Source organism: Amblyomma mixtum, chromosome 3 (assembly GCF_055824585.1).
Source record: "Amblyomma mixtum isolate Tamu chromosome 3, ASM5582458v1, whole genome shotgun sequence".
Classification (NCBI taxonomy): domain Eukaryota; kingdom Metazoa; phylum Arthropoda; class Arachnida; order Ixodida; family Ixodidae; genus Amblyomma; species Amblyomma mixtum.
Window position 1 is genome coordinate 214,586,262 of NC_143014.1, and position 9,795 is coordinate 214,596,056.

Sequence of the window (9,795 nt, forward strand, 5' to 3'; positions counted from 1 at the left end):
AGTGTGACACTGTGTTCATCGGATACCGACCACTAGCGTAGATTGTAATAGAAGCGTGCATTGTGAAAGGAGGCTGTTGTTACTGCTCCGAAATGGAGAAATGAGGCGAATAAAAGCAGATATTTCGCCTTGTAAGCGTATTCATCCTGCTGCGCTACCTTTGTTCCCTTCCCCAAACTCCTTTCACAGACCACTTTTAGAACGAGTGATCAACTTCTATCGTAGCTAGATGCTCCCACATATTCTCCCAGAATGCTCTTGCTTGTATAGCGAAAAAAGCTTTACATCTTCCTCTCGTTCTTGGACCCATTTGACGGCCCTATAAAGCGCCGTGATTTTCGAAAGACATCCGGGAGCATTGGTAATTTAGCTTATGGTGCCAAATTTCACATCGCATTGAGTTGGCTCTTTTATGTATCTGCACAGACGTATTAAGGCTCGGCCAAAAGTCAGTTTTGCGGTCTTTCCCGTAACGAAGAAAATTTCGGAAAGCTTAGCTTCAGCCACCATCTGTGTAAGTAGAGCCATTGTCAAAGCTATACAGTGCAGGGTGCTTCATTTTGGGTAATGCTATGCCGTTACGCATCGCCATTGCTCCAAGCTCCAAGTCCCCTGAATGGGAGAGGAACTCTCGCCGTCAGCCGCTCCGGAAGTTCGTTGCATGGCTTGCGACGAAATCCCTGTGGGATATTTACCTGTGACGAAGGCTGCACTTCCACCGGCACCTGTTCCTTGTGAGGTGTCCTCGGTCGTAGAATCTGGCTTTGTGATGAAGACTCACTGCTAGGGGGTTTAAGCGCGGGGATTAAAGAAACCAGAAGATTTTAAAGCTCGGAGAGAAAGCCGTGCTAATCTTCTGGGGCACAGTCATGGCGCTACTGTTCAAATGCTAGCACAAAAAAAAAAGGCAAAATTAATCACTTCTTCAATGAGCGTTAAAGTTCGTTTACAGTCTGTTTCTAGTTCACGGTACTTCAGGTATATTGTACTAGGTTGTGGATCGAGGGATGGCTGGGCGCTGAGGCCGCTTGCGCCGACGCGGACAGAGAACGCTGGTGCTCCCTTAACATGGCATGAACACGCTCGCTGGCAGCAGCACAGTGGGTAGTTTGCTTGTCAAGCGGACATAGTGAGAGGGTTATTGAACCCTCTTGGGTTTTACCTCCTGGATATTTAAGGAAGAAAGCCAAACTGACGCTGTCCTTTTATAATGCTATAATGACATCTTGAATGATGTGAAAGGCGTGCAAGAAAGATTGCGAAACAGTTTGCTGAATAATATATGGGCACACAAGACGAGGTCACATGGACAAATTTAATGAATTAAAAAAAATGTACAACGATTTTGTTCACAGTGATGAAGACATATATATATAAGGAGCAGGTGGAATGGAAACTGACCTCTCGAGCCGCCGCGGTGGCGCAATGGTTATGGTGCTCGGCTGCTAACCAGAAGGACGGAGGTTCGATACCGGCCGCGGCGGTCGCATTTAGATGGAGGCGAAATGCTAGAGGCCCGTGTACACAGCGCAAAACACATGTCTAGAACGACCAAACTGTATGTTCCACAATTCCCAAAGCCGCTGGAAATAGGAAGGCAAATAATTACAATGAAATACTACGAGTTTAACTGCACATGCTTAGATCCAGACAATTTTTAACCAAATATTATCGTTGGGTATCGCGTGTTCAGCCCGAAACACGCCCAGAACGTGTTCTAGGCAAGCATTCTGCCCTCTGTGCTGAGCGATGTCAGTGCACGTTAAGAACTCCAGGAGGTCGAAATTATCCAGAGCCCTCCACCATGGCGCCCCTCTTAGCTTGAGTCGCTTTGGGACGGGAGACACCATAAACCAAGCCAAACTGATCTCTGTGTACGTTACACACTCCCGCTCATGTTCTTTGCTTTCCCGTTTTGCGTTATCTGCGCTATCACGTGCTTCGACGGTCAAGCAAGTGTAAGCGCGTAAGCGCTTCGCAAACCACCAGTATTCTGATCTGTTCCAGGGAATAGTACACCCAAAGGCATTTCAGTGATTTTTTTTTTTCACGAGGAAATGGGACGTCGCAGGTGTCAGCTGTGCCGTGCTAGCATATATGGGGGCTGCCGTTCTTCAGTGTGGTATTTCCACAGAGCAAAACTTTATTCATCGTTGAAAACTGTGATAGGCCAGGGTAAACGACGCTGTGGAATTTGCTCAGCGTTCAAACGAAATCAGAGAAGGGCCTGAGCGCACATGCGTGAATTCGCTGCAGACGCCAATGCGTCTGCCTCTGTACCAGAATCTTGCTTCATATCAGTGCGGCATCAGAACTGACAATAAAAAAGGCAGGCACGGGGCGAAGTACGTGCACCATTGGAGGTACGCGGCTACGCGAATAGGACGAATACAAAAGGCAAAGAAACGAATGGGACACGACGCGGGCACACACTTCCACCTGTTTAATTATCTGAGCGGATTGTAAGCAAGGTACTCAAAACATGCATCCACCTTTGTCACTTGCGCATGAACAGATAGTCTATAAACAAAACAAAAAACAAAGCTTTCAAAGACAAAAAAAAAACACATATAGGGCAAACAAAGCCAAAATTAGACCAGTGACGTATCACTGCTGGAGGCCACATCAATCAACAGTGGAAACTTGGTATTACACCACTAAGAGCTGCATGCCAATAGAAGGAACAAAAGCAAGTATGTAGTTGGCAGAATGTAAACTAACAATGAGTCAGGCTAAAGGCGTTTACAAATAAATGAATTTTATTATGATTTTGTTTGCCATTGTGTGATTTTTTTTGAGAAAGCAGTGTGCTGCTGATTATCTATTCATGTGCGAGCGACAAAGTGGTTACGTGTTTCGGGTTCTCTGCTTCTAATGGCTGTGCTTTCGCTCGGTTGGAAGTTTGCGCCAGTGGTGTCGTACTCGTTTCTTTGACCCTTGAGGAAAGGAACGGGCGCAGTGAATGTCTCGCTTCTCGGTGGAGCTTAGCCGTGACGTGAGGGAAGGAAGGGGGAGCTAAAGAAGACAGGGAGAAAGAGGTGCCGTAGTGGAGAACTCCGCAATAATTTCGACCACCCGGCGACCTCGAACGTGCACTGACGAGCACCCGGACGCCTTTTGCGTCTGCATGCTGTGCGATGTCAGCGCACGTTAAAGATACCCTGGTGGTCGAAGCTATTGTAGCGAGAGCTACACTACGCCAGCCGCTTCGCGAGGTCAGCGTGGCTGCGCGCTGAGCCACGGCACCACCGCTCCGCAAGCTGTGCGCATACCGGAGCAGACACCGCCCACCTCGTCAGTTGTGCGCAAGTCTCACTGCTTTACTGACCACCGGAGCGTCTTCATTGGTATGAACAATAAAGTTCAAGCCGCTACGTAGATCGTGTGTCTTACTTTCAAGCGAAACCTCTGCGTAGCCAGGGGTATGTGCCTCTCGCTACTCTACCAGGTTTAACCAGAGCTAAACAACAGCCACTTTTTTTTCTACCACCTAGGACAATGGCGCCACTCCGGTAGCAGCGAACCTGTTCTGCTTTGGAAGGCGCACGGGCGTGCGGGTATGTTCGGCAGAATTTTTGCTACTGCGTCTGCTTGAAGCAAAAGGCTGATAAACAGTTCCAGCTGTCAAAAGTCTAGAAGTCATTTTTAATGAGAATTTATCATAGAATGATCACGTCTAAATGGTGGTGAACAAACTGTTTAAGGTTGTTGATACTTTGTGTCGACTGAGATACTTCATGCCGAAGCGCATAAAGTGAATGCTCTATAATGAATTCTTTTCTTTTGTTAGTAATTATTGCTTTTTGGTTTGAGGTACCACATCTTTTACAAATACCGCTTTTACATCTTTTACTCTCCCGCATTTATCAAATAAGGAATCCCTTTAGATGTATAACTATATGTTAACTGCGTCATCTCGTTGTTTTTCAAGTCTATTCTCTGAATGTCATCTCATGCTGTTTTCATTTATTTATTCATGTGTGCCACTGCCAAGCCTCTGTAGGGTCCGTCGGCGCACCGAACATCCTGATGATGTTAAATAAATATCGTATTGTATAGATGTATGTGCAATAATTGCAGTGAAGGGGCCCTTTTGGTACCTGAGCCACTCTGAGAATGTTCCGTGTCACAGACTCGAGTTGTCTCTTGCCACTCCGTGTGTGCTATATAGTTGGCACACATGCCTCAGAATGCCTTTCAGCCTTCTGCATGAGCTCTTTAGCCTGGTGCCTAGGCATGTCCAGCGAAGTAGTGAGGCATGGATGATAGTCCTTTTAAGCTGCATTGTTGAAAAAAAAAACAATCAGAACAGTGAAAATTGTTAGCTGTGAATCAATTAGCTCTATAGAGTTTGCAGAAATTGCATAAAAATAAAATTATGGGTGAAGAAAGCCTCGGCAAATAATCAAGGTATTTTCATGGCCAAGGTATTTTCATGGCTGTCTGCTTTCATGGCGAATAAAAATCAAAAGCGCAAGCAGATTCAATAGCTGCACAAAGGGGTTGGCAAGCGAAATCGGCAAAAAAAACGTTATTTCTTTTTGATCACCAAAAATACGGGAAGTTTTTGAATAGTAAAATAGCAGACTATGTCCCCGCAGTTCCACGATGAAGACAATAGACTTCTGCTTCTCCAAGTTTCTGTCATCATGTGTTTCGACGTAGGTCGCTCGAGTCGTATTTGAATACCTGCTTACTGGTAGGCTTCTGAGCAGAACCCCTGCGGAAGCGATAGCTCTTGAGGCGCTCGCTCGGGAACGAGTTTGCTGTGTGCGACAGCTGTGATTGATACACATGCAAAAAAAAAGCCTACGCTGCACGCGGACTTTTGGCGAGCATCACCTATCACGTTCGTGTTATGATACGCGCCAACGCACATGATCTAGAATCACCTCCGCCAAATACGCTTTGTCAACTTTCTCTGAAGGCTTGCCATTATGGCTTTCGCGTTAGCACAGGCAAACTCACGACACAGACAAAGGCAACCAACACGATCGATCACACGATAAATTTGTCGGACTGCGAAAATGCACAGTAAAGGCCGAAACTTTTGGAAAGCACATTTATTTTTGTGTGATCGCGTTGCACACATTGAAATCCCGACTTATTTTGCTGCAACTTCTCGCCACAGATAGCAGTATAGTCTAAACTGAGAGCACAACATGTCGCCGACTCGACGTGTTCATTTCTGATTGCTACCAAGAAGTTAGGGGCAACAAACGGGCATTAAAAAGCGCGACTACTGGAGGCACCTCCGGGGAGCGTGGCGCTGCTTTCTCGCTAAATAATGGAAAAGTCGCCAAGGTCTTTACCTGTAGTATGGATACGCACAGTGCCAGCACGTTTCCGTTTGTCAAATACATCGGTGACACAGGAACACTTCGCCTTCTCTGCGGTAGATTCCGTAGAGACGTTCGTCTTTTAGCAGGATTTTGCGAGGATCGACAACCACGCCATCGCCACAAATTCTGTCTGATAGTCTCTGGTGCCCTTAGAGAATGCCAAAATTAAGTTCTGAGCGTCAAGGACGCGATTAGACCCCACAAAACATCACTAATTTCGGCACGTGCAATGAACGCCCATACATTTACAAGCGATGAGCTAAGCGTGGAGCTCCACTCGCACCACATTTCAAGATTTCGCAGTGCCCCCTGAAGTTGACTTTGTTCGCGAGGTTGCTGCATATGGTGGCCTTAAAGGAGTACAGACACCTAATTTTGGTGGCATGCTTTCTTCTCTACAATGACTTCGGATGACACTACTATGCATGAATCACCACGCGGTATTGGCCTACGACCGCTAAATAATTTATAATCGATTTTTTCTGTCATGCTGTTTCGGTTTCGGTTTCAAAAGCCGAACGATGGCTGTGATGTCAAAGAGAGGTTATAGGTCACGTGAGGCATAGAAAAAATGCGATATAATCGCTGCTTCATCGTTTTAATTGACTATAGCGCTGAAGCCAGCCTTGCATAAGAGCCGGAATGACAACGTATGTAGAAGCACCGATCATATTGAAGTTTTTCACGCCTCACGTGACCTATAACCTCTTTGACGTCACAGCCATCGTTCGGCTGTTGAAGCCGAAACCAAAACGGCACGAGCAAAAATTCGATGAAAAATTATTTACTAGTCCTAGGAGGATACCACCTGGTAATCCGTGTATGATAGTGCATTACGCCTCATTACAAAGAAGAAAACACGCACCCAAAAGTTAGGTGTCTGTACTCCTTTAAAGGGACCCTGAAATGGTTTCTTCAATCATATTTTATTGCAACAACTCTGTAGAGGTGGTCTCTGCGAGTATTCTAGTCTGATTCAGAAAGCTGCGCGTAGAACCAATAATTTACAAACAATTTTTCAAACTTGCCGCTCACAGCCGATTAGGGCGACACCTCACCGCGCGTTTTTACCCGCCCCTACCACTTGACGTAAACTGGGCAGCCTTGGCCATGGACTGGGCGACCCTTCTTATTGGCTCTGCCATATGACGTCACGCGCAATTTTTGCAATATTTCATTTGAAACTGAGCACCGATGCTCCTTGAAATACTATTTTATTGATTGCTTATTATTTTTAAAACATACGTATACAGAGGTAAGGATCCAGCGCATTTCTTGAAATTAATGTGGTACTTCCGGTAAAGAAGGAAATCCGTCTGCTCACAAAAGCATGTGTTCTCGTCAAATCTTGGCGACCGCCTTTGCGAGTTTCCTAGCTGCGCCGACGAGTCGCTGCTATAGTGTACTAGAATTATATATATCGCTGCTGTCGTCGCCCTGTGGGTCTCGGAATGGCGTGTACCAAAAGGCTCGAAGCCCATCTCAGCGGTGGCTGCACGCAGCCGCGCTTCGAGCTCCGGATCCATGCTGTTCGAGCAGCAATCAGGAGACAGATGTGCGAAAACTTGGACGGCGCGCCGCACCGATCGTCATCAGAAAGACTGCCAGCTATACTCGAGCAGCAACAAAGCATGCCTGCTTATGTTGGGAGCTTTCGGCAACGGCACCGCTCGCGGGCTCTCCGAGCGACGAGCTCTGCTGCTGCCTGGCGGCTGTCGTGGTCGTCGCTAGGCCTATAGCTCGTTTGGCGTCGAAGCCGCAGCGGCCGGCGCTTCGGAAGTCGCCTGAGCTATAATAAAAGGATCTCTTTACAGTCAACAGCATCATCTCACAATAAAGTAATAGTATGGTCACTTTCCGCGACGCCTTCAGCCGCGAAGCGAGCGGGCGCCAGGCGAGCCGGACCCCAACGTCAGGCCAGCGGCAGCTGCAAGGCGGTTGTGGCCAGAAATTTGCTCGTATCACAGTTGTTACCTTTACCAGCAGCTCAGTATTGGTCAGCGATCCTCAAAAATGACACACTTTTCACATTTCTTGGCCTAGGGTTTATTATTTACGTCAAGAACACTCTTTAGCTCATTTTTTATGACGCCGGCAGACCTGATCCAGGCCGGTCGGCCGGCCGGCATGCTCGGCGTACTTGACGTTCACACAAGGAAATACAAAACAGCCATTCTACCATAGATGATGCTTCCTAGATTCGAGCAACAACATGTCTGTTCAAAAGTGGATCTTTCAGCAACGACACCGACTGCGGCAACGCCGGGCGACGAACTGCGCGCTGGTCCCAGGCTGCCCTAGTCGTCGCTGGGCCTAATGGTTTCGCATCGCTGACGGCGCTTCGGAAGTCGCTTGCGCTATATCAAAAGGCCTACTCTTCACATCGCTTTACTGCGAACTCGTCCCATAATAGAATATATATTCGATTTCCACGACGCCTTCAGCAAAGGAGCTAGCAGGCGGCAGGCGAAGCGCCGCAGCAGCGCCAAAGCGGCTATGGGATGAAATTTGCTAGTATCGCACACGCTTTTACGATCAGCTCGGTAGTGGCCAACGACCGTCAGAAGTGATGCATTTTTGACATGCATCTATCCCAGGGCTTGCTATAAACGTGAACAAACAATACTAGCGCTTTTTTCACTCGCCGGCGGCCGGTATCAAGGCTGGCAGGCCGGCCCGGCGTGGCTCGGCCCCGAGCGCCCTGAGGAGCGCGCTGTACGTCATCACGACGCTGCCGCTCTCCGTGCTCGCTTTGGCTCCCGCTTCCCGTCGTTGCGTCTGCCGCGCGCGGCTCGTCGTTGACATCTAGCAAATTGCACGCAGGCGACGAGCTGCGATCGGACGTTGCGACGCCGTTCGCAACAGCGCACCGCAGTGAATCGCACTCACTTTCGCACATGTCTACGACCACCGGAAGTAAACAAGCAGAGCGCCTTTGCTTGACGTATGCATGGGCGGAGCATCGGCCCGTCTTTTCTTTTTTTTTTCGGAGCGAGCCCCGCGTGTATGAGTTGAGGGTGGTATGTGGGGGAGAGGAGGAACATCATTTTTAATCGGCGATATCTTCGGTGTTGATGGAGTTCGCTTAACAATTTTTGCGGTGCGGCGACAAGTGATGAAATACCGATCTCTCGTGGGCTTTTGCTAACCTTGACAAAGAGCTTTTCAGGGTCCCTTTAAGGAAAATTCACGAGGATTTATGCAGATAGCGTGCTTCGTAAGCGATCAACACTGACTGTACGGGCTTCTCACTAACGAGAGCCTGTTGAGAAGCTTTAGAAAACAGCTTGGAAATGGATCTTAGAGCACGTTCTGTCGACCTCTTCTCCGTCTTTGAAGCTGCAGTCGCTATTGCTTCGGCAACGTTATGCTCCTTAACCACGAGATGCCGCTAATAGAGAGTTACCATAGCGTGATCCGCGGTTACTACCGCGATCCGCTTCAGCGGGAAGCTACTGCGCATGCGCATACCTCCCTTGGGTCGCCAGATGGCACTAGGTGCCGGCCAGTTGCGGGTAGCCACTCATACTGTACACCTCACACACAAATCTGATGGTATCCATCCGGATATCGATGCAGGCACAGTCACTCTTCTTGTGGCCCTAGAGTGTAGAGATAACAGTGGTCACGTAAATAAATCTGTGGTGGAAGTTAGCAAAACGCGATTGGAAGATTAGTGGCTCCACAGCAGATAGGTGACATGAGTTAGAAGTGTATAGGCTGAAAACGTTTTTTAAGAAAACATGGCAATCTTAAGACGAATTTACAACATAGTTAAGCAAAAATAAAGAAAAAAGGCCGAACATGGTGGCAGCTGCCACCACCCCGTTTCAAAGCGCATGCTCCTATCTTCCATCCATCCATCCATGCGCACACGCCTGCTGCGTCTGGACGGTCGGGACAAATCGGCGCGTGCGCACTGACAGTGCATGGATGCGGATCGTGCTTTGCTAAGTCTCTCTGACTCCCAGTTATGGCGGACGGACATCGACGGGGAAGAAACCTTGTAGCCTTGTGATCTGAGTTGATCGGGCACTCTGAATAACTGTGAAGGCCTTGAGGGCATGCTCATCAGCACTTTGAAGGACTTCAGAGCACTCTCTTGAGACCCCATCTAGAACAAGTTTAGGTGGTGTTGGCTGTTCCCTGAGCAGACGCGGGCGAGCATTTATTGCTCTTCGCTTAGATGGATGAGTGGATAGATGATAGGAGCGTCTCCTTTGAATCGTGACGGTGGAGGGCGCTGCTGTCGCTGCCACTTCGCGGCCGCAGCAAACCTTGGCCTCCGAGATCAGAACTTCGAAAAGTGACACCTTACGGTTCTTCAGTGACGTTATCCAACTTTAACCAAAATTAAAATCTTTTTCGCCTAATTTCATTGTTAAAACTTTGTGTAAGCAATAAAATCAAACGGTCAGCAAAAATGCGCTTCCATTTGTCAAGGGCGAGCTCT